Source organism: Bos grunniens, chromosome 2, assembly GCF_055505025.1.
Source record: "Bos grunniens cultivar Pamir isolate PY7600 chromosome 2, Bosgru_T2T1.0, whole genome shotgun sequence".
In the NCBI taxonomy this organism is placed as follows: domain Eukaryota; kingdom Metazoa; phylum Chordata; class Mammalia; order Artiodactyla; family Bovidae; genus Bos; species Bos grunniens.
The window spans coordinates 38,736,320-38,762,191 of record NC_141166.1 but is presented as its reverse complement, the minus strand read 5'-3'; the positions used below and the strand labels follow the sequence as shown (position 1 = coordinate 38,762,191).

General features: G+C 41.4%; 2 long non-coding RNA genes across 6 annotated transcripts in view; one reads left to right on the top strand and one right to left on the bottom strand.

Annotated features, from left to right (window-relative positions):
- Nucleotides 1-1,560: 1,560 nt before the first annotated feature.
- Nucleotides 1,561-25,872, bottom strand: part of LOC147377920 (uncharacterized) — a 45,554-nt gene continuing 21,242 nt past the window's right edge. For 2 of the 4 annotated variants that reach the window (XR_015142489.1, XR_015142488.1), the window contains exon 5: nucleotides 1,561-2,040. This is a non-coding gene — a long non-coding RNA (uncharacterized LOC147377920). Of the gene's footprint in view, nucleotides 2,041-10,774; nucleotides 10,968-25,872 lie in introns of those variants that run through there. The other 2 variants (XR_015142490.1, XR_015142491.1) reach the window with 1 other exon arrangement.
- Nucleotides 20,447-25,872, top strand: part of LOC147377918 (uncharacterized) — a 147,085-nt gene continuing 141,659 nt past the window's right edge. For both annotated transcript variants that reach the window (XR_015142493.1, XR_015142492.1), the window contains exon 1: nucleotides 20,447-20,559. This is a non-coding gene — a long non-coding RNA (uncharacterized LOC147377918). The remainder of the gene's footprint in view (nucleotides 20,560-25,872) is intronic.

Sequence of the window (25,872 nt, the reverse complement as noted above, 5' to 3'; positions counted from 1 at the left end):
ATGGATATATGTAAATATATGTAAAAATATATAAAGAACATAGAAGGATCAGGAAAAAAAAAAAGGTGATTGTTAATTTTTCTGTTCCCAAATCCTCCTGTGCTAAAAAATATTCAGTTCTATATACCCTAGATGGCAGTTTATTTTCCTTTATTCTTTTTTTTTTTTTTTTTGAGATTTTTTTGATGTTCACCGTTTTTAAAGTTTTTATTGAATTTGTTATTACATTGCTTCTGGTTTATGTTTTGTTTTTTTGGCAATAAGGCATGTGGGATCTTAGCTCCTTGACCAGGGATCGAATCTGCAGTCCCTACATTGGACAGTAAAGTCTTTTTTGGAGAAAGAAATGGCAACCCACTCTAGTATTCTTGCCTGGAGAAACCCAGGGACAGAGGAGCCTAGTGGGCTGCCGTCTATGGGGTCGCACAGAGTCGGACACGACTGAAGTGACTTAGCATAACAAAAATAAATATTTTCACTGAATGAATGAGCATATAAATGAATAAACTGGGTAAGTGTGAAAATATTACTGTTTTGTGGGAGATGAAGTCTTAACCACTGGACTGCCAGGGAAGTCCAGATTTTCCTTTATTCTTAAATTAGCTTAAAAAAATTTTTTTTGACTGCTCTGGGTCTTCATTGCTGTTTGAGCCTTTTCTGGTTGTAGCACACAAGGGGCTACTCTCTAGTTGCTGTGCACTGGGCTTCTCATTGTGGTGGCTTCTCTTCTTGCAGGGCACAGGCTCTAGAATGTGGGCTCAGTAGTTGTGTTGCATGGGCTTAGTTGCTCTGAGGCATGTGGGATCTTCCCCAACCAGGGATCAAACCCATGTCCTCTGCATTGGCAGGTTTATTCTTAACCACTGGATTATCCAGGAAGCCCCACGTGTCCTTTTTTCCTGCCTTTTCTTTCAGTGCCAAGTTTCTTCTGAGGGTAACTGACATTCATGTCTTTAGTTCCCCATGCATTTCTTAACCTTTTTCCATTTTAGCATCTGTTTTTACTGTTAACATTTTCTGGGTCACCAATAACCTGCTTTTCAATAACCTGATTTCTCAACACTATCACATGCACTGAAATCTGCGGGCTTCTGTGACATTACATTTCCTCCATTTTCCTATGAAAGTGAAAGTGAAAGTCGCTCAGTCATGTCTGACTCTTTTTTTGTGTGTGTGTGTGTCTGACTCTTTGTGACCCCATGGACTATACAGTCCATGGAATTCTCCAGACCAGAATACTGAAGTGGGTAGCCTTTCTGTTCTCCAGGGGATCTTTCCACCCCAGAGATCAAACCCAGGTCTCCCACATTGCAGGTGGATTCTTTACCAACTGTGCTCTCAGGGAAGTCCCCTGATAATGGTTTTTCCATTATATCTCTCCATTCTGACCTCTCTGAGAAGTCTTTGTCTCTCATTTAGTTATTCTTCCTCTCACACATTAATTAGGTGCTCTTAAATAGTCTATCAAACTTCTGTCTTTTCCTACCTTGAAGATCTAATCGAACGATCACTTTTATCCAGAAAAACAATCTGAATATGAATTTCCAGTCAAACAAACCATTAGCACATCCAGGGTAGGAACAGTAGTTTACTATTCTTTTTTTTTTAATCTCAGTTCAGTTCAGTTGCTCAGTCATGCCTGACTCTTTGCAATCCCATGAATCGCAGCACGCCAGGCCTCCCTGTCCATCACCAACCCCCAGAGTTCACTCAGACTCACGTCCATCAAGTCAGTGATGCCATCCAACCATCTCATCCTCTGTCATCCCCTTCTCCTCCTGCCCCCAATCCCTCCCAGCATCAGAGTCTTTTCCAATGAGTCAACTCTTCACATGAGGTGGCCAAAGTACTGGAGTTTCAGCTTTAGCATCATTCCTTCCAAAGAAATCCCAGGGCTGATCTCCTTCAGAATGGACTGGTTGGATCTCCTTGCAGTCCAAGGGACTCTCAAGAGTCTTCTCCAACACCACAGTTCAAAAGCATCAATTCTTCGGTGCTCAGCCTTCTTCACAGTCCAACTCTCACATCCATACATGACCACTGGAAAAACCAAGTCCAGGTTAATTTAAAAAGATCCAATAAGTGTTAGATCAATTCAACATAATCTCACAAACTGATTCTCACAATAAACTTGACAATCCCCCAATATTCAGTTCTTTCTTTCCGTCTGCTGGTTATCTCTATACACTCTTAAAAATATAATTTGTCCTGGGTTCCCCTGGTAGTTCAGTGGTAAAGAATCTGCTTATCAATGTGAGGAAACATGGGTTCCTTCCCTGGTCCAGGAAGATCCCACATGTGGTGAAGCAACTAAGCCCATGAACTGTAGCCTGCCAAGCTCTTCTATCCAGGCAGGAATACTGGAGTGGGTTGCCATTTCCTCCTCCAGGGGATCTTCCTGACCTACAGATGGAACCTGAGTCTCTTATGTCTCCTGCATTGGCAGGCAGATTCTTTACCACTGTGCCACATGGGAAGCCCCAACTAAGCCCCTGCACCACAAATATTGAGCCTGTGCTGTAAGCCTGGGAGCCACAGCTACTGAACCTGCTGCCTAGAGCCTGTTCTCACCAAGAGAAGCCTGAGCACCACAACGAAGAGTAGCCCCCACGCACCACAACTAGAGAAAAGCATGCAAAGCAATGAAGACCCAGCACAGACATAAATAAATAAATAAAATTATATTTAAAATGTAATTTGCTGTAAACCTATCTTTTAATTCATTATCCTAATCTATTCATTTTTTAAAAATAAATATGGACTGAAAGACCACCAAGTACCATGCTAGCTGCTAGTGAACTGGTGAACAAAGATGCTGTGGTCCAGTTTCTTATCAGATTACCCTTTAAGGTAGTTCCTAATTACAATATTGCTACCATTTTTCGATATCTAGGCCTAAAAGGTTAAGATAACATATAACTTCTTCTCATTCATTGAACAAATCCTTAATAGTTTACCTTCCCAATAGCTCTAGTACAGCTGGATCACCGAGATATTCTCACAAATATTTTTCAATTTCCTCTTTTTCCAAACATATTCCTTGAGCCCCATTCCAAGTGCTTTAAATTCTGTTGAATACCTTCAGTGTTTTCCATTTCCCACTTCTCTGTTCACTTTGTGTGTTCAGAACCCATAGGCCAATATGCAGCATCCTTCTGGATCAGGCCCTGCCCACCTCTTTTGCAGCCACTCTCTTGTGTTGCTCTGTTTCATTTATATTTCCATTCCAAGCAGACTGGTCTCCTTGCTGCTCCCTGGGCACAGATTTCACTTTCTTACCTCTGTGCCTCTGCTCTTGCTCTGTGTTATGGGGAAATATTCGCTCCTTTTCTTTTCTTATTCATTGGAACCCCAGCTCAAATGCCTCTTTCTCTCTGACCCCTTTTATCTCTCTTCAACATAACCTCTTCTACTTGGAAACTGCTATAGGGATTTGTTGAAATCACTGAAATGTTTTCCTAGAGCTTTGTGATCATCTCTTGTTGTACTTGTCACATATTCTCTGCATTTATCTTTTCTGGTAGCAATATTAATGCATAAGACAAACAGCTCCAATTCAAATTACCTTTTCTATACAACATATCTTTTTTTTATTGCCCAAGTACATCAAGTTATTTTATACTGTTAGGTTTTTTTAATATACTCTTATGAGAGAATAACACAAAGAATATAGACTGCTCATCAAGTAACTGAGTCAGAACTCAGTATATAAATACTTTTAATAATCATCAGTCAGTTCAGTTCAGTTGCTCAGTCGTGTCCTACTCTTTGCGACCTCATGAATCGCAGCACGCCAGGCCTCCCTGTCCATCACCAACTCCCAGAGTTCACTCAGACTCATGTCCATCGAGTCAGTGATGCCACCCAGCCATCTCATCCTCTGTCATCCCCTTCTCCTCCTGCCCCCAATCCCTCCCAGCATCAGAGTCTTTTCCAATGAGTCAACTCTTCCCATGAGGTGGCCAAAGTACTGGAGTTTCAGCTTTAGCATCATTCCTTCCAAAGAAATCCCAGGGCTGATCTCCTTCAGAATGGACTGGTTGGATCTCCTTGTATCTTAATTACTCATAAACCCAGAAAGAAGTGCACTGTGGGCTTATAATGTTCCATGTTAGTCAGTTTATGGTTTTTAAAATTTACTTATTATTTCCTTTTGAATTCGGAAGATATTAAGAAGCCAGTATATACATTAAAGTGTTCAGGAATAAAGGAGAGTGATGTCTGCAATTCATTGCCTTGTGTGTTATGAAAATGTTACTGGTTATGAGTATACTGAAGGATAGATGGGAGTCATTTGTATTATTCTTGCAACTTCTTTGTTAGCTTGAAATTGCTTAATGATAAAATTTTTTTTAAATTAACCTGAAATATAAATATATTTCCTTCAAGTCTTTGTGTTGAAAGTAATGCCTAGGGAGTTCCTGTTGGCCCACTGGTTAGGTCTCTGTGCTCTCACTGCTGAAGGCCCTGGTTCAATCCCTGGTTGGGGAACTAAGACCCCACAAGGTGTTCAACTTGGCCGAAACAGAACAAAAAATACAGTATATTTATTCATCCTTAGAAATAATTTGGGTAGCTATTTATTTTTGCATCAGAAATAAATATTTTCCAACAAATACTGAGAACCTATTTTGTGCTAGGCCCTATTCAAGGTGCTGAGTATCGTTCCTGCCCTTATAGAGCTTATATTCTGTGAGGGAAGGAAAATGCTGAGAATAAACAAGCATACGATGGCATATCTGAAGATGATAAGGTTTAAAGTGATACATGAAGCAAAAACAACAGGAGGTTAGGGTTTGTGATAGTGTTCACCTGAGGAGAGAATCAGGGAAAGTAAAGGAGTGAGCCAAGAATGTAGCCAGTGGAAGTGGTGTCTAGATGGCGGAATAACAGGTATAAAGTCCTTACATGCTTACCATGTTCAGGAAGCAGCAAGGGGACTGGAAGAGCTAGTAGAGAATATGGAGATGGGAGAATGATTAGGGATAAGAAAATGATGAAGTAGTAGCAGTAGTTTAGTCACTAAGTCGCGTCTGACTCTTGCAACTCCAAGGACAGTAGCCTGCCAGGCTCCTCTGTCCATGAGATTCTCCAGGCAAGAATATTGGAGTGGGTTGACATTTCCTTCTTCAAGGGATCTTCCCAACCCAGGAATCGAGCCAGGGTCACCTGCATTGCAGGCAGACTGTTTACCAACTGAGCTATGAGACCAGCTCCCCAAAGATGCCTTATATTATTTTTTGGACAGAGCTCTATAAGCCAGACTCAGGCAAAGATAAATAACAGTCCATTTTGATCTTGGGAATGTTGGACAGAGGAGAAGAACTCTAAACCTCCCTGTTTGAATGATGTACTGGGTGCCAGATAATGTAAGACCTTACCAGACTTTGTAAGCTTATTGGCTTTTACTCCAAGTAAACCAGAAATGAATTGGAGGGTTTTGGGCAGGAAGTGAGATAATCTCATTTCTGAGGATAATTGTAGCTATGTTGTAGAAAACACTGTAAGATGGATAAGACAAAGTTGGTAAGTGACTTCTGAAGCTACTGTTATTATATAATCTGGTTGAGTTATATAATCTAGTGGCAGCTTGAAAACCAGGTTGCTATCTGCAGAGGTGAAGTGAAGAGTGGCTAAAATTTGAGACTATTCTGAAGATAGAGAAGACAGGACTTATTAATAGATGGGATGTTTGTAGTAATAGAAAGTGGCAAATCAAGGAAGATTCTAAAGCTTTTCACTAAGATGGGGAATACCGCATGGGGAAGAGACTTTGGAAAGGGAAACCAGAATTTCAGTTTGGGATATATTATGTTTGAGCTAACTTTGAGACATACAAAAGAATAATTTCACTAGGAACTTAGGTATATGAGCTTGGAGTTCAGGGGAGAGAACTATGTTAGAGAACAGATTTGGGGGTAATCAGTATATAGATGGTATTTAAAGTAATGAAACTGGATGAGATCCTCTAGTAAATGATGAAAAGATAAACAGATGTCTAAGCTTCAGAACATAAAAGAGGAGATTAAAAAAAAAGACGACAACAACAGAGAATGTAGAGTTCTGAGGACAGTGGTTGAAGGAGGAGAGAAGAACCAGTTTTGTCAAATGCAACTGATAGGTCAATTAATTTAAGGGCTGAGAATTCAGTTATGAAATGGGCAGGGGATGAACTACTGCTTTGATCAGAGGAGCTTTGGTGGAGTGATAAAAGTGGAAGGCCAGTAGGCTCAAGAAGAAGAGGAATTGAAGACAGTAGTGGATACAGTGGTTTCAAAGAGCTTCTCTGAGAAGGGGCACAGAGGATTGGGGAAGAGCTAGAAGGGACAGTGGGGTCAAGAGGGTTTGTTTTTTTTAATACACAGGAGAAATTATAAGAAGGATGTATATTGATGAAAATGATCAAGTAGAGAGGAAAATTAACAATGCTATGAGTGGAGGAATTGCAGAAACTATGTTCTTGAGGAAGTGAAAGTGTTAGTCGCTCAATTGTGTCTGACTCTTTGTAACCCCATGGACTGTAACCCGCCAGGCTCCTCTGTCCATGGGATTTTCCAGACAGGAATACTGGAGGGGGTTGCCATTTCCTTCTCCAGGGGATTTTCCCAACCCAGGGATCGAACCCAGGTCTCCTGCATTGCATGCAGACTCTTTACCATCTGAGCCACCAGGGACACTCTTGAGGGGATGAAGGGGAATGGAATCCACAGACAAGTGAGCAAGGTGGCTGCAGCCAGCTTTTCCATAGTAACCAGAGGAAAGGTGAAATACGTGAGCAGAGGAATAAGCTGGCAGAGAGGAAAAGAGTGCTTATGAAATCTCTCTTCTAATTTCTTTTATTCTTTCAGTGAAATGGAAAGCAAGGACGTCCTCTGAGAGTGAGATGAGGCAGGAAGTGTTGGAGATTTTAGAGTAGAAAAGAAAGTGTAAGATAATCATCCAGTAGAGAAAGTAAATGTCTGAGCGAAACATGTTATTATTAACATAATATATTAGTATAAAATATTACTAAACATAATAATACACTAACTAGATTAAGGGTATGTAAGGTCACAAATTTAAATTCAGACCAGTCTCTGTTTTTCAGCCACTGTCAGCTGTGCAGGTGTCACAATATAGACTGAACAATGGGTTTCACCAAGGTTGAGGTTGCCATGTGAATACTACAGATATAGTATTCAAAAAGGGGCAAGGTATGCAGGGATGTGATTATCATTATGGACTGTGGAAGTTAAACCAGATAAAGTGTGAAGGGAGGGCACAAAGGGGCAGTGAAGAATCAAATGGATCTGGGATCAGAGGTTTGCAGAGCTATTGGATCAAGTGACTAAAGTGAGTGAGGTAGAAAGTTAGGAAATGCTAGGATGTTTGAATCTGAGATTTTAGAGGATATGCAGTTATTAAGAATAACAGTAAGACTCTTGAGAGTCCCTTGGACTGCAAGGAGATCCAACCAGTCCATCCTAAAGGAGATTAGTCCTGGGTGTGAAAGGTTGTTGTTGAATCACACGAAGACACCGGGATTCTTGGCCCCCAGAGGAGAAGAATTCAATCCGGGGCCAGAGACAAGGCTTGATCGCTCAGAGCTTTTGTGTAGTAAAGTTTTATTAAAGTATAAAGGAGATAGAGAAAGCTTCTGATATAGAAATCAGAAGGGGACAGAAAGAGTACCCGCTTGCTAGTGTTAACAATGAAGTTATATACTCTCCAATGAATCCAAAGAATGTCTGGAGGTTGTAAAGACCTCATCAGACCTACTCCCATAATTTACATTTTAAGATAACAGAAGGTTTAATCCAGAGACTGTCCTCAGGCAGGATACATTATTGTTATATAATCCTAAGGAATGTGGAGAAAGAAAAAGTTTGTCCTTTCTTCCTCCTTGAGAATTCCAGACCCCTCTCTCCTTGGGAACCCCTAGACTCCTTATCAACCTGCCTAGGAACTGACTCTCTCAGGTGTTCATTGGAAGGACTGATGCTGAAGCTGAAACTCCAATACTTTGGCCACCTCATGCAAAGAGTTGACTCATTGGAAAAGACCCTGATGCTGGGAGGGATTGGGGGCAGGAGGAGAAGGGGATGACAGAGGATGAGATGGCTGGATAGCATCACTGACTTGATGGACATGAGTTTGGGTGAACTCCAGGAGTTGGTGATGGACAGGGAGGCCTGGCTTGCTGCCATTCATTGGGTCTCAAAGAGTTGGACATGACTGAGCGACTGAACTGAACTGAACTGAAGAATGACAATGTCTAGGGGCATATCCACGTGAGTAGGTGGCTGAAGTAAGATTAAAGGACATGATCATTGGAGTAGAAGAGGCCATGGTACTGTGAGTTCAGAATGTTGGAAGGATCATTTTCATGGATATTTGAATCTTTAACACCTGTGAGGGTGAGTGATCTGCAAATCCACAGATGATGACAGCAAGGAGAGACAGCAGTTGAAATGCTTTGAGGGCAGGAACTTCAAAGCTGGAGTGTTCCAGGAGGGAGAAGAATGTTCTGAAAGTGACTCAATTTATCTCCAGACCTTGTGTTATAGGAGGTGTGGAAAGTAAGCATGTCATACTGAGGGAGACACAGAGTTCTCAGGGAAAGACCAAATTTCAGTTAGAGTAACAAGATGCAGGGACCTTGAAAAGATTAAGGATATACACTTTCTCTGTCTCTGTTCAATGCAGATTCCTTTTAAAAATTAAGAAAAAAGTTTTAAAAAAGAGAGATTAAGAAGAGTACCTTCTACTGCAAACTGCCTGTCTTTTAAGAATGTTGCCACCCATCATTTACTACATTAGCTGGAGACTAAATGTTTATGAAGTAATCTCCCTTAAAAAGCATAGATTTTTTTTGTAATAGAAATTTCAGTTGCATGCTCTAATGAACTGTAATGTAAGACATATGAGCTAATTAATCTAGAAGGCTGATACAAGAACAAGATTTTTTTGGTAGCCAATCAGATTCTCTGTGTATGATTATCTGAACAGATAAGGATCAGTATTATGTAAATAAAACAGGAATAGCAAGATACTTGAATACATAGTTGTCTCACCTAAAAGTAGTTTCTTTTTTTTCCAAATGAGGATAATCACAATTACATGGATTGGTTTTCAAATAAGACTTCTGAAGACAGATGACTTCTTTTAGATTTTAAAAAAATCTCAATTTCATACACACAGCAACTTGAAGGGATCACAAGGAAATTATTTTGAGTGAAAAAAGCCAACGCTGCTTTGGTTCCATTTTTATAATATTCTTGAAATAACACAATTATAAAGATGGGAACAGGTTAAGGGTTAGGAATTGGAGGGAAGGGTGAGTATGGCTACAACAGGTAGCAAGAAGGAAACTTGTGGCTATGAAACAGTTCTGTATTTGATTGTGGTGGTAGTTACCTGAAGCTACACATGAGATAAAATTGCATAGACCCATACACACACACACACATCTGTGTGTAAATGATGACATCTGAATAAGCTCTATGGATGATACTATTGTCAACTTCCTGGTTCTGTTACTGTACCATAGTTACACAAGTGTCAATAATAGGTGAGGAAGAAGGAAAGATTCATGGAGGTTTCCCTGTATATTTATGCGCAACCTCATGTGGAAATACAAAAGTAAAAGTTTACAAAAGTCCTGCTAGCTTTCCCAAGAAACACAAAAACCAAGAAATCATAAGAATCAATGGATGCATGATATAGAAATAAAATAGTGGGTCATGGGTGAAGAATGGTATGAAATTCAAGAGTAACTTTTAAAGAAGTCTTCCTATTTTCACATTGTTTAACAGAAACAGTTGACTGCTATTCCAATTGACTTTCCTATATTTAAGAAACTAGGAAATTACTTTTAATACTTTCCACAAATTTTTATTTTCTTGGCTCCAAAATCAATGCAGATGGTAACGGCAGCCATGAAATTAAAAGGCACTTGCTCCTTAGAAGAAAAAAGATGACAAACTTAGACAGCATATTAAAAAGCAGAGACATTACTTTGCCAATAAAGGTCTGTCTAGTCAAAGCTATGGTTTTTCCAGTAGTCATGTATGGATGTGAGAGTTGGACCATAAAGAAAGCTGAGCACCGATGCTTTTGAACTGTGGTGTTGGAGAAGACTCTTGAGAGCCCCTTGCACTACAAGGAACTCAAACCAGTCAATCCTAAAGGAAATAAATCCTGAATATTCCTTAGAAGGACTGAGGCTGAAGCCAAAACTCCAATATTTTGGCCACCTGATGCAAAGAACTGACTCATTAGAAAAGATGAAGGCAGGTGGAGAAGGGGATGACAGAGGATGAGACAGTTGGATGGCATCACTGTCTCGATGGACATGAGCAAGGTCCTGGAGTTGGTGATGGACCGGGAAGCCTGGTGTACTGCAGTGCATGAGGTTTCAGAGTTGGACACGACTGAGTGACTGACAAATTTGTCTCATCAACCCATCTACTGAGTTTTTTTGCTACACTCTTGACATGATTGTCTTTGGAAATGGCTTCCATACAATATATGTTTCAATACAGAAGAACTGTTAATGCTTCTTTTAGCAGATAAGGATAGTGATATGGTCCATTGCTTTTGTTTTTGCCTTGGGTGTTTGGAAGTTCAGAGCTAATGCATAAGAAATACAAAAAGATTTTCAGAGCAAAAGGGCTAAAACCCTAAATACAAAAAGTTCAGAGCAAAAGGAATTACTTTCATACATAAGTACATAAATAAGATAAAGATTTTCAAAATGTCATTAGAGGTAAATGAGGAGTACTCTGTCACTTACCCTGACTTTGGTTCTTCTGTGGCCCTCTCAATTTCAGTCTTTCAGGAATTAACCTTATCTTGTTACCACCTCTAATGTGCATTTGACTTTAGCCAGCTTATTTCTTATTTCCAGAGCAGCTTGCCTCTGTTCAGCCCTCTTCCAACTCAGAATATCTCTCTGAGAAAATAATCTTTTTAGTTTCATGAGTTACCTAAAGGAGAAATGGGGAAAGATATCTATAGCAGGTCCAGGTCCTAAGAAAGAGTGCAGCTTTTCTTAAGGCAACCTATTACTAACATGTTCACAAGACTATGTGCTAGTGTTTGGGTGAAGTTATTTATTTAAATTCTTACAATTATAGTATTCAGAAGGGAAGATCTGAAGAGAAAGAATCTGCTTAACTTCATGCAACTGGTCAGGAATGGAATCAAGGGCCTACAGTACACCTTCAGTGAATTTTTTCAAATATTTCATGTGATTTGGAGATGAATTGTTCATATGCATACACATGATGCTAATAAGTTGTGTAATAATTTTTAAATGAAAGGAATAATTATACTTTGAGATTTAATTGTAATAAAACTAGTCTTTGAAAATATGCTGCAATAATGGGGAAATTATATCTAAATTTAAATCTACATTTTCATCAATATCAATTTTTTCTGTTTATATACTTTAAAAGACCCCATATAATTAAGCACTATTATGTAAAGAACCTTTCATTATAAAATGTTTTCTATGTCCTTGTGGATAGCAGACGATAACAATAATTTACATTATCCACTGCTTTTATCGTTTCTCAAATATACTCATTCGGTATTCACAAAAACCAAGTGAAATAAGAAAAAATTGGTTTTGCCATCATTTTGTAGCTTAGTAAACTGGCCAGAGGCTTCCCTGGTGGTCCTGCGGTTAAGAATCCACCTGCCAATGCAGGGGATACAGGTTTCATCCTTGGTCAAGGAACTAGGATCCTACCTGCCCCAGGGCATCTAAGCCCAGGTGTCACAACTATTGAACCTGCGCTCTAGAGGCTGTGTGCTGGAATGAGAGAAGCCCACACGCCACAACTAGAGTAGCCCCAGGTCACTGCAACTAGAGAAAGCTGGCACAGCGACAAAGACCCAGTGCAACCGAAAAGAAAGAAATACTTAATTACACAAAGACCTGTTGTTCTGTGAAAACAAACAAGCAAAAACTGGTTATGGCCATAACCAGTGGCAATTAGAACCCAAGTCTTCTGATGTTGAATTTAATGTTCCTCTGACTAAATCAAGTCAACTAATGTTGCTTAACCACCTGTAATGGAACAAGTTGTATCACCAGACTTTTTGCCACTCCATTCATAGGACCTGGCATATCTAAGGTGTAGGAGAATACAGTCCAAGATGAATGTGGACCCTAGAAGTACACTTTATATCTGGCAATATTTATTACTTACTCTTACTTCAATTATGGAGCAAGGTGTTATTCAAAATAGAAAATATTTTTTTCAGAAAGGATTTTATAAAAATGACATCAAACATTCAGATACTATATAGGGCTATTTAATGACAGTAGGGTTTTAGCTTCTGTCATATCTATAAATTATGTGAGAGGGCTCACCCAAAGTTTCTTTGCATGAGGAGCTAGAAGCTCCTGGGGTACTCAATAAGGAAAAAATGGAGTCTCACGCCACACATTGGTTAAATAAGAAAGCCTAGGTTTGCTGTTTGGGGGATGGAAGGAAGGATGGTTCTGAGTCCTACATGATGCCTATTCCTTGATTTGGTTCCTTACTCTAGCCCCACTAAATGAACGCATGCACCCTAGGGTATGTCCACCCTAGTGTCCACCCTTATGGAACTGTTATGCAAACTAGCACAACTAGAAAAAGCACCTCCTTTTGGCAGGTGCACCAGGGCTCCCCTGGTGGCTCAGACAATAAAGAATCTGCTCTGAATGCAGGTGACCTGGGTTTGATCCCTGGGTCAGGAAGATGCCCCAGACAAGTGAATGGCTACCCACTGGGAATGGTTACCCACTCCAGTATTTTGCCTGGAGAATTCCATGGACAGAGGAGCCTGGCAGACTACTGTCCATGGGGCTGCAAAGAGTCAGATACAACTAACACTTTCACCTTTTATTATTTTTTTTGCAGATGCAGTCCTAGGAGCTCAGGGCTCAGTGGCCTATCAAGATAAAGTAGTCTTTGTGGGAAGAAAAAGCCTTCTCCTCTAAGGACATGAAGCCCTTTACGAGTGAGTTGGCCCACAGTGCAAGAACTAACAACTACTCAGCTCTTACATTTGGGCACAAATGTACAGTCATGTAGTGCTCCACACCTGAACAAAACCTGTGCTGTGCTAAGTCACTTCAGTCCTGTCTGACTCTGTGCAACTCTATGGACTATAGCCCTCCAGGCTCTTCTGTCCAGGGGATTCTCCAAGCAAGAATACTGGAGCCGGTTGCCATTGGCTTCTCCAGGGGATCTTCCCAACCCAAGGATCGAACCTGCGTCTCTTACATCTCTTGCATTGGCAGGCAAGTTCTTTACCACTAGTGCAACCTGGGAAGCCTAATTTCATTTAAACTGTAAAATACTGACGACGAGAGTAGTAGTGTATACGGACTCTTTAATAACATTTAACGTAAGGGGAGAATGGCATTCAGTTCAGTTCAGTTCAGTTCAGTCGCTCAGTCGTGTCCGACTCCTTGCAACCCCATGAATCGCAGCACACCAGGCCTCCCTGTCTATCACCAACTCCCGGAGTTCACCCAGACTCACATGCATTGAGTCAGTGATGCCATCCAGCCATCTCATCCTCTGTCGTCCCCTTCTCCTCCTGCCCCCAATCCCTCCCAGCATCAGAGTCTTTTCCAATGAGTCAACTCTTCGAATGAGGTGGCTGAAGTACTGGAGTTTCGGCTTTAGCATCATTCCTTCCAAAGAAATTCCAGGGCTGATCTCCTTCAGAATGGACTGGTTGGATCTCCTTGCAGTCCAAGGGACTCTCAAGAGTCTTCTCCAACACCACAGTTCAAAAGCATCAATTCTTCGGCGCTCAGCCTTCTTCACAGTCCAACTCTCACATCCATACATGACCACAGGAAAAACCATAGCCTTGACTAGACGAACCTTTGTTGGCAAAGTAATGTCTCTGCTTTTGAATATGCTGTCTAGGTTGGTCATAACTTTCCTTCCAAGGAGTAAGCATCTTTTAATTTCATGGCTGCAGTCACCATCTGCAGTGATTTTGGAGCCCCCCAAAATAAAGTCTGACACTGTTTCCACTGTTTCCCCATCTATTTCCCATGAAGTGATGGGACCGGATGCCATGATCTTCATTTTCTGAATGTTGAGCTTTAAGCCAACTTTTTCACTCTCCACTTTCACTTTCATCAAGAGGCTTTTGAGTTCCTCTTCACTTTCTGCCATAAGGGTGGTGTCATCTGCATATCTGAGGTTATTGATATTTCTCCCGGCAATCTTGATTCCAGCTTGTGCTTCTTCCAGTCCAGCATTTCTCATGATGTACTCTGCAAAGAAGTTAAATAAGCAGGGTGACAATATACAGCCTTGACGTACTCCTTTTCCTATTTGGAACCAGTCTGTTTTTCCATGTCCAGTTCTAACTGTTGCTTCCTGACCTGCATATAGATTTCTCAAGAGGCAGATCAAGTGGTCTGGTATTCCCATCTCTTTCAGAATTTTCCACAGTTTATTGTGATCCACACAATCAAAGACTTTGGCATAGTCAATAAAGCAGAAATTGATGTTTTTCTGGAACTCTCTTGCTTTTTCAATGATCCAGCGGATATTGGCAATTTGATCTCTGGTTCCTCTTCCTTTTCTAAAACCAGCTTAAACATCTGGAAGTTCATGGTTCACATATTGCTGAAGCCTTGCTTGGAGAATTTTGAGCAATACTTTACTAGTGTGTGAGATGAGTGCAATTGTGCAGTAGTTTGAGCATTCTTTGGCATTACCTTTCTTTGGGATTGGAATGAAAACTGACCTTTTCCATTCCTGTGGCCACTGCTGAGTTTTCCAAATGTGTTGGCATATTGAGTGCAGCACTTTCACAGCATCATCCTTTAGGATTTGAAATAGCTCCACTGGAATTCCGTCACCTCCACTAGCTTTGTTCATAGTGATGCTTTCTAAGGCCCACTTGATTTCATGTTCAAGAATGTCTGGCTCTAGGTCTGTGATCACAGCATCGTGATTACCTGGGTCGTGAAGATCTTTTTTGTACAGTTCTTCTGTGTATTCTTGCCATCTCTTCTTAATATCTTCTGCTTCTGTTAGGTCCATACCATTTCTATTCTTTTTCCAGCCCTTCTTTGCAGGAAATGCTCCCTTGGTATCTCTAATTTTCTTGAAGAGATCCCTAGTCTTTCCCATTCTGTTGTTTTCCTCTATTTCTTTGCATTGATCGCTGAAGAAGGCTTTCTTATCTCTCCTTGCTATTCTTTGGAACTCTGCATTCAGATGTGTATATCTTTCCTTTTCTCCTCTGCTTTTCACTTCTCTTCTTTTCACAGCTATTTGTAAGGCCCCCCCAGACAGCCATTTTGCTTTTTTGCATTTCTTTTCCACGGGGATGGTCTTGATCCCTGTCTCCTGTACAATGTCACGAACCTGATTCCATAGTTCATCAGGCACTCTATCTATCAGATCTAGGCCCTGAAATCTATTTCTCATTTCCACTGTATAATCATAAGGGATTTGATTTAGGTCATACCTGTATGGTCTAGTGGTTTTCCCTACTTTCTTTGATTTAAGTCTAAATTTGGCAATAAGGAGTTCATGATCGGAGCCACAGTCAGCTCCTGGTCTTGTTTTTGCTGACTGTATAGAGCTTCTCCATCTTTGGCATTGGCTCCTACTTAAAAAAAAAAAAAAAAAAAAAAAAAACTAATTATTTTTGGTTGTGCTGGGTCTTCGTTGCTGCATGGGCTTTTCTGTAGCTGTGGTAAGTGGGGGCTACTCTTCCCTGAGGTGTGCAGCCTTCTCACTGCAGTGGTATCTTTTGTTGTAGAGCTCGGGCTCTAAGGGCATTCGGGCTTCAGTAGTTCCGGCACATGAGTTCAGTTGTTGCAGCTCCCAGGCTCTAGAGCACAGGCTCAATAGTTGTGGCACATGGGCTTAATCACTCCGAGGCATGTGGGACTGTCCATGGATCAAATCCATGTTCCCTGCATTGGCAGGTGGATTTTTTATCAGTGAGCTACCAGGGAAGTCCTGGCTCATGCATTTTAAACTAAAACTATGTTGCACTGAAAATATAAAAGACTTCAATGACTCAATAGGGGCAGGAGATGATGGTGCCCAGCTGACATGCCCAAATGCACCAGATGCACAGTGGCAAATTGTGAGTGTCCACCAGACATGCTAGTGCCCACTGGGTACTGGTGGAAGGTGGCAAGGGCACAACAGATTTGGTAGCATCCAGCAGGTGCTACCATGCTAAGGTGTCCAGTAAGGCAGTTATGAAGCTTGGCAGGAAGGACATGCATATGCCTCTGGAGTTCCCTGAGGAGCCCCAGAACATTGCTGAGGGCAGAGTGGGGGGAATACCCCCCTAAGTAGGAGCTTGGAGGTCTTGTCTTAAGGTGATGGTGGTAGAGGAAGAGACATTAGTGAGATTTGGCTTTCTGCTGTTATTGTCTGTCCATCTGTTCCTACAATCTGGTAGAAAGCCTGGAGTAACTTAGGTTTCACAGATAAAACATTAGAGATACACTGTATAATGAAGCCTATCCTTAATATCTTGCTTGAGGTCAAACATTTAAAAAAATTTAGAAAAAAAATGTGACCTGGTGTTATTCCTATAGGAATGCTGTAACTTTTTTTTTTTTTAAACAAAGAAAGTGGAGTTTTGTACTTTTGTACAGTTCAGTTCAGTTCAGCTGCTCAGTCATGTCTGACTCTTTGTGACCCCATGAACCACAGCACGACAGGCCTCCCTGTCCATCACCAACTTCCAGAGTCCACCCAAACCCATGTCCATTGAGTCAGTGATGCCATCCAACCATCTCATCCTCTTGTCGTCCCCTTCTCCTCCTGCCCTTAATCTTTCCCAGAATCAGGGTCTTTTCAAATGAGTCAGCTCTTTGCATCAGATGGCCAAAGTATTGGAGTTTCAGCTTCAACATCAGTCCTTCAAGTGAACACCCAGGACTGATCTCCTTTAGGATGGACTGGTTTGATCTCTTGCAGTCCAAGGAACTCTCAAGAATCTTCTCCAACACCACAGTTCAAAAGTATCAATTTTTTGGTGCTCAGCTTTCTTTATAGTCCAACTCTCACATCCACATATGACTACGGGAAAAACCACAGCCTTGACTAGATGGATGTTTGTTGACAAAGTAATGTCTCTGCTTTTTAATATGCTGTCTAGTTTAGTCATAACTTTCCTTTCAAGGAGTAAGCGTCTTTTAATTTCATGGCTGCAATCACCATCTGCAGTGATTTTGGAGCCCCCTAAAATAAAGTCAGCCACTGTTTCCACTGTTTCCCCATTTATTTGCCATGAAGTGGTGGGACTGGATGCCATGATCTTAATTTTCTGAATGTTGGGCTTTAAGCCAACTTTTTCACTCTCCTCTTTCACTTTCATCAAGAGGCTCTTTAGTTCTTCTTCGTTTTCTGCCATAAGGATGGTGTCATCTGCATATCTGAGGTTTTTGATATTTCTCCGAGCAATCTTGATTCCAGCCTGTGCTTCTTCCAGCCCAGCGTTTCTCATGATGCACTCTGCATATAAGTTAAATAAGCAGGGTGACAATATACAGCCTTGATGTATTCCTTTTCCTATTTGGAACCAGTTTGTTGTTCCATGCCCATTTGTAACTGTTGCTTCCTGACTGGCATACTGACCTCATTTCTCAAGAGGCAGGTCAGGTGGTCTGGTATTCCCATCTCTTTCAGAATTTTCCACAGTTTATTGTGATCCACACAGTCAAAGGCTTTGGCATAGTCAATAAAGCAGAAATAGATGTTTTTCTGGAACTCTCTTGCTTTTTTGATGATCCAGAGGATGTTGGCAATTTAATCTCTGGTTCCTCTGCCTTTTCTAAAACCAGCTTGAACATCTGGAAGTTCATGGTGCACGTATTGGTGAAGCCTGGTTTGGAGAATTTTGAGCATTACTTTACTAGCGTGTGAGATGAATGCTAAGCCATGCCGTGTGGGGCCATCCAAGATGGATGGGTCATGGTGGAGAGGTCTGACAGAATGTGGTCCACTGGAGAGGGGAATGGCAAACCACTTCAGTATTCTTGCCTTGAGAACCCCATGAACAGTATGAAAAGGCAAAATGATAGGATACTGAAAGAGGAACTCCCCAGGTCAGTAGGTGCCCAATATGCTACTGGAGATCAGTGGAAAAATAACTCCAGAAAGAATGAAGGGATGGAGCCAAAGCAAAAACAACACCCAGTTGTGGATGTGACTGGTGATAGAAGCAAGGTCTAATGCTGTGAAGAGCAATATTGCATAGGAACCTGGAATGTTAGGTCCATGAATCAAGGCAAATTGGAAGTGGTCAAACAGGAGATGGCAAGAGTGAATATCAACATTCTAGGAATCAGCGAACTCAAATGGACTGGAATGGGTGGATTTAACTCAGATGACCATTATATCTACTACTGTGGGCAGGAATTCCTTAGAAGAAATGGAGTAGCCATCATAGTCAACAAAAGAGTCTGAAATGCAGTACTTGGATGCAATCTCAAAAACGACAGAATGATCTCTGTTCGTTTCCAAGACAAATCATTCAATATCACTTTTGTACAAGCCACATTCAAATAATCCTGTGATTCATTCTTAATGTAAGAAGAAATTATCCTCCACACCCCATAAATAGCTTTAATAAAAGTATGCTAGCTGAACAGGTGCAAATTGACAAGGAAACTATAGTGGGGTCACTGTGTAAGTGATGAGTAAATAGAAATTAACTGACTGCTCAATTTCAGTGAAGAAGAAAATGACTTTTTGGGAGGTGAGAAAACCACTTAGAAAAGTTCTTTTGGTATTTGATGTAGTGATTAATTTTGCAGAAAGATGGCATGCCCCTATACAGAGGCAGTGCTATAGCTGTGTAGCTAGCATCGTCTTTTTATATGAAGGAGGCAGGATAGCAAAGAATTATGGTCCAAAAATAACTGTTTTAAGTGGGCTGGCCTTGATGGGATGCAGGCAGGAAACAGCTTGACTCAGTCTCACCACTCTCCTTTGGAGAGTCTCTCTGTTGAATATCTTCCCTCCTGGATCAAATCTTTCATCATTTACATAATGAAATTTCCAGTCACTGTTAGGTAGTAAAAACATTCCTGTTACTTTAATGCCTATTAAAGCATTTCTTAAAAGCATATACACCATTCTTCCCCCCCCCCCCCCCCAAATTTTACTCAATATAGTTTTCTACTTCTCATTACGTAAAACATGAGTAGTAGAGTTAAACTGGAAGTTCTGGAAAATGACCCTTTCATTTGTTGACTTTGTCCCTTGTCTGATGGAACACGTCTTGGATTAGAGGAGTCTTCCTGACAGAGAACATCTCCAGTTAATAAGTGATTTAATGGCTGTCCTGTTCCAAAATAGCACTATTAAAGGGAACCACCAGTGCATTTGCTTTACATAATTAGAGCTTGCAAGGTGAGATAATAAGTGCCAGTAATTAAGTAAATTGGGGTCTTTTTTCTTGGAGGAGCACTTTTATTCTACTTCTGGAAGCACGTTAATCCCTCGTTCACTCTCGACTTCAAAGGCTTGGGTCATTGCAATGACATTCTTAGATCTGCTTGCAGTCTTCTGCACATTCAGCTCTGCTCTCTTGCTGTGCCACAGGGAGTCTCTAGAGACCAACTCGAATTTCTCCTTTCAGGCAGGCCATTTTCATGACATTCGAGGTATTTGTTAAGAGGCCAATTCTTATATTTACCTTTCTAAAATTATTTTAGACCTGTCAATACAGTGACATGCATCTTTAGGATGACAGACAACCAAATAAAAGCTCAGATAAAAGCCATGATCATTCACTCCCTAATATCTTTTATATTAAATTCTGAAAGAAATTTTCAGAAAGAACTCACCACAAATATTTAAAGAAAAGTTAAGTGAAGAAATCAAAGATATTGCTGTGATACACACACACATACATATAAAAAGAGCTTATGTTAATTATTGATAATTATTTGATATATATGTTAGGTATTTAGAATAGGAAAAAGGAGTCCAAAATGGCTGTGACTAAAAGACAAAGAAGGGGGAAAGGCCATGAAAATGGAGCAAAAGAAAACCTATGGACTGGAGTGAGAACTTCAGGTGAAATAAACATGGCCCCTTCTTGGCTAGCCCAGTTTGCATAGGGCAGGCTCAAGGTGGGTAGGAGACAAACGTATAAAAGGAGGAAGCCAAGATGGATTGAGGCTTCTCCTTTGGGGTCAGCCCATCCTCATGCCTTGAGGGTATACTATCCTTTATTTGCCACATAAAACTGAGCTGTAACCAAGTTGTAACACAGGTCCACCAATTCAAATCAATGAGCGAGAACCAAGAAAATTACACAATCCCCTGACATATCTGGTGCCATTTCTCGGATTTAACCTGGCTGAAATAACCTTAGGTCGCCTCCGTGAGGCGGAGGCCAAGCACAGCAGAACACCAACTCAGCAAAACCTCACGTGATGGAAGCTGAACGCAGCACAGTGGAAGTGACAAGAAGCCCAGAGTGCTGGAAACCGGGACAACAAAAACAAACTCAGCAGAAAGCTTGCGCGGCTCAGTCTCAGATTCTAGAAGACCTCTGGTTAAGGTAGGAGGTCCTCGCCCCTATGCTGGAAAAACATATGGCTAACAAAATCTTAATTCCTTTACAATCTCTTGTATCTTGTTTTCTCAAACCCTCTGTGATCAGGCAAGTGGCAGTGGTTGCAACTGAGGGACTCTAGCAGGGGCTACTCCCCAGTGTGTCCCGAAGGCTCCACTATCTGCTGCATCTTATTATCTGTTGTCCAAGTGGGTGAGAGTTCTTCTGTCCTTAATCTTCTTTGTGCCAAGGATCAGGCCAATGAAGACTGTGAGCACAGGTCAGGTATTTAGCAGATTTTTTCAGCAGGTTATGAAGGGGATTTCTCTGCACATTTTCCCCACTGCTTTTTCATCCCATCCTTCAGCTCTTCTCTCCATCTATGCTACTGCTTACAAAGTATTGGGCAGGTCATCATCTTTCCATTTCTGAACGTTGTGTTTGAAACTGTTTACCTAAGATTGGGACTCAAACCCATGTGGCAGGGACTCTGTACTATGCTTAGTCAGTCAGTTGTATCCAACTGGGACTTGAGCCCAGCCAAAACCCATGGTGCCTGGTTTCAGGACCTAATGAAGCTCAGATCCTTGATGTCTCATTGCAAAAAAATTCAGTGAGAGACATAGGTAAGAGGTACATTTGTTTGGAGTCAGAGAGAAGCACAGTTCACAGAGTGTGTGCCATTGCTGAGGGTGTATGCTGTGGCCATGAAATGTGGTGTGGTTAGCTTTGTGGGCTGGGTAATGAGTTGGAGGATCATTCCAACAATTGGGGAACCACCCACTCCTTGGTCTTTTGATAGTGCCTTGGAACTGTCATGGTGCCTCTGGGCATGTCATTTAGCTTGTAGATTGAGAATCAAGGTTTAGTTGAACTTGACTTGTCTGTCATCTTGGACCCATTTGATTTTAATTGGTTTATGTTATGCTCTTGGGCTATGTCATTCTTTCAAAACTTGTGCCCTGCCCTCTTCCCTCCTGTTTCATGCTCTTTTCCTGAGCCCCGTCAGGGCTCACAATGTTGCCTCTACAATCTTCTGAAGGGACAACCAGAAAATAGCTAGCCTTTGGGAGGGAAATACTGTATAATATAATATCTGTATATATATATACATATATATATGTATATATATACATATATATAATATAATATAATATACTGTATAATATAATATAATATCCAATCTCTCTAGAGATTCAGGCCTTCATCTTCCATGTTCTCTACAATGTGTGTGTCAACAGCACCTCTCAGTGGACTCACTAGGGCAGGTGACAGGCACACAATGCCTGCTAGAAGTCCACCTGTTGGTGGCACCTTCAAGGGCAATTGGGCTTCCAGGGATAATGTTTGCCACTTTGGGTGTTAGCCCTGTAGGCCGTTTGGGCCCAAACCCTTACCACCCTTCTCCTAAAGTTACAAACATACCCCTGGATCAAATCCCCACTCCACTTTTATGGAACATCTGGTCTGTTGCCTCTTATTGATTTGTTCTTAAGCCACTTACTAACTCCTACAACCAGGACCATGCCCCTTGTAGGCAACATCACTCCACCCTACTTATTATTAAAATACTCTTAATGCCCCTAACAGGACTAGAAAACCCACTCCTTTGTCATTCAGTTCAGCTCAGATCAGTCACTCAGTCATGTCTAACTCTTTTCAACCCCATGAATCACAGCATGCCAGGCCTCCCTGTCCATTACTAACTCCTGGAGTTCACTCAGACTCACATCCATCGAGTCAGTGATGCCATCCAGCCATCTCATCCTCTGTCGTCGCCTTCTCCTCCTGCCCCCAATCCCTCCCAGCATCAGAGTCTTTTCCAATGAATCAGCTCTTTGCATGAGGTGGCCAAAGTACTGGAGTTTCAGCTTTAGCATCATTCCTTCCAAAGAAATCCCAGGGCTGATCTTCAGAATGGACTGGTTGGATCTCCTTGCAGTCCAAGGGACTCTCAAGAGTCTTCTCCAACACCACAGTTCAAAAGCATCAATTCTCCTGTGCTCAGCTTTCTTCACAGTCCAACTCTCACATCCATACATGACTACTGGAAAAACCATAGCCTTGACCAGATGGACCTTTGTTGGCAAAGTAATGTCTCTGCTTTTGAATATGCTATCTAGGTTGGTCATAACTTTCCTTCCAAGGAGTAAGTGTCTTTTAATTTCATGGCTGCAGTCACCATCTGCAGTGATTTTGGAGCCCCCCAAAATAAATTCTGACACTATTTCCACTGTTTCCCCATCTATTTCCCATGAACTGATGGGACCAGATGCCATGATCTTAGTTTTCTGAATGCTGAGCTTTAAGCCAACTTTTTCACTCTCCTCTTTCACTTTCATCAAGAGACTTTTTAGTTACTCTTCACTTTTCCTGTAATATTTTCTACCCCCACAGCAATCAAGTTTCCAGGACATGACTCCTGGATTCACTACTCATAAGTCAAGCCATGAAAGAAAGCAGAAGAGGACATTCAGTACACCTGTGAGCCCCTGGGAGCTCTCAGAAACCTATATAGGACTACAAATGTGTGCCATTCAGATAAACACCCCCAAAATTAAGTTTCTGGGGATAACTTTTCTCAGGATAGCTCTAAAGAGCCAACATAACTTGGCAGGGATTGTATTCCAACATAGATAGGAGATAGATCTCCTGATCCCTGAACAAGGAGGGTCTTGAGCCATCTTGAATGAGACATGTTGTTTCTGGGTAAGTACTTCTGCTAAGTTAAAGAAAGTCTCACAGTCCTCAAGATAAACATTCAAATCCTACGGAATATCAAAGAATGAGCTGGAGAGTTCTCAGGGTGGCTACAATCTCTCTTTGAGGGATCCTTCTCCTGGCAAGGCGGGGGGGGGCGGGGATTTGGAGTTGGCTGAAGCTGAAACTCCAATACTTTGCCACTTCATGCGAAGAGTTGACTCATTGGAAAAGACCCTGATGCTTTGAGGGATTGGGGGCAGGAGGAGAAGGGGAAGACAGAGGATGAGATGGCTGGATGGCATCACTGACTCGATGGACATGAGTTCGAGTGAACTCCAGGAGTTGGTGATGGACAGGGAGGCCTGGAGTGTTGTGATTCATGGGGTCACAAAGAGTCAGACATGACTGAGTGACTGAACTGAACTGAACTGAATTCCCCTACTAACTCCTGTTATCACCATATTGATGCTGCTTATGATTGCTCCATGTATTATCAACTGTTTAGCCCATTTTGTCTCTCCCCAGGTCAACAAGCTATGAAATGCAGTGCTAGTTCAACAAGGATGTATAAAACTACATCCAACCACAGAAAATATTCCTCACCCTGAGATGCACACTGCTGTAAGGACTCTGAGGCTTGAGACTAGCAAGAGGGGGAAGGCCCAATGCCCCTCACCCTCCCAGCTCAGCAGGAAGTGTGTGATGCCCCTGCTCCCAACGATTTGCCCTCCCATCTCTTGAGGGGGGAATGTTAGGTAGTTAGAACAGGAAAAAGGAGTCCAAGATGGCAGGGACTAAAAGACAAAGAAAGGGAAAAGTCTGGAAAACAGAACAAAAGAAAATCCATGGACTGGAGTGAGAACTTCAGGTGAAACAAACATGGCCTGTTCTTGGCTAGCCCAATTTTCATAGGGCAGGCCCAATGGGGGAGCAGACAAACATATAAAAAGAGGAAACCAAGACGGACTGAGGCCTCTCCTTTGGTGTCAGCCTGCCCTCATGCCTCGAGGGTATACTATCCTTTATTTGCTAAATAAAACTGAGCTGTAACCGAGCTGTAACACTGGTCTGTCATTTCAAATCTTTGCTGTGGCAAGACAGAACTGAGGAAATTATACCCCCCCCCAACATATATAATTACTGACAACTATGTATTTCATATATCTATATATACCTCTATCTATCCATACCTATATACAGAGAATAACTGCTACACATGCCAAATTCAGACAAGGGCACTTAGTGGACAGGCTGTTTAATCTCTATCATAGCTGGGGAGATATTTTTAATCCCTGTTTTTAAAGAAAGGGAAAAAGAAATACAGCAGGATCGAGTGGCTTGCCTATAGTCTCATATCTAAATTTTTCTGACTTTTTAGCACATAACCTTCTATCACAGCGGTCTGCTCAAAGAGCAAAACAAATGCAAATAACTTTCCTCAGTACTTTATAAAATGGTAAGCAAGCCATCATTTATTCAATAAATATTTAATTCATAATTATATGTTCTACCTCATTTCAAAAAGAATGAAGAAGCTTATTAAAGCAAATAAAGCCAATAGGCTATGAAAGAGAAAACAAAGTACAGAGAAAATAAAGGCAAAATACGTGAGTCAAGAGAGAAAAAAATACTACAAGGTATGCAGAAAAGCTGTATTGCAAGTGTGGACCTGCTGCTGCTGCCGCCGCCAAGTCGCTTCAGTCGTGTCTGACTCTGTGCGATCCCAGAGAAGGCAGCCCACGAGGCTCCCCCATCCCTGGGATTCTCCAGGCAAGAACACTGGAGTGGGTTGCCATTTCCTTCTCCAACGCATGAAAGTGAAAAGTGAAAGTGAAGTCGCTGAGTCTAGTCCGACTCTTAGCGACCCCATGGACTGTGGCCCACCAGGCTCCTCCGTCCATGGGATTCTCCAGGCAAGAGTACTGGAGTGGGGTGCCATTGCCTTCTCCAGTGTGGACCTAAAGACTTACAAAATAAAGGGAATCCTCCTTACCTTTTAGTCACAGTGTTAAATTATACATTCCCAGGATTTCATACAAGTTCTTTAATTTTGTTCTTTTACTGTAATTGAATACCTAGTCAAGCAACACATGAATAAGGAGTTGAGGCTGATTTGCTGCTTTGATGTACTTAATGATTTCCATCCCTGTTGATTTGTTTTGGATTTATGGAAACTATGCTCCTTATCAATATCATAAACACTTTCAGTTTTCAATTCATTTTCATAGAATATGTACAAAATGCAATACATATTCAAATAATTTCAGAAAGACAGGTGCAATCCACTGCACAAACCCAGATAGTATGGCTGGACAAAGGGGAAGGGTTAGCTGGTAAGAAATGCCACAAAAAGAGTTGGAAGCAGTGATTTAACTGGAGGCAAAACAAAGAAAAACAACAGTATTTGGTATATGAGAAGTGATAAAAATGTCACTAAATAGTGTCCAAAAGAATAAAACATACAAAAGGGGAAACTCAAAAACTCATACACAAACACTCATGTCATAGAATACTCCCTATGCAGATACTAGAGTTAGGTTGCAGTTGTGTCTAAAAGACCACAGCAGAGTAAAGAACATTCATTACAGATTTTACAGTAAACTGGAAAAACATATC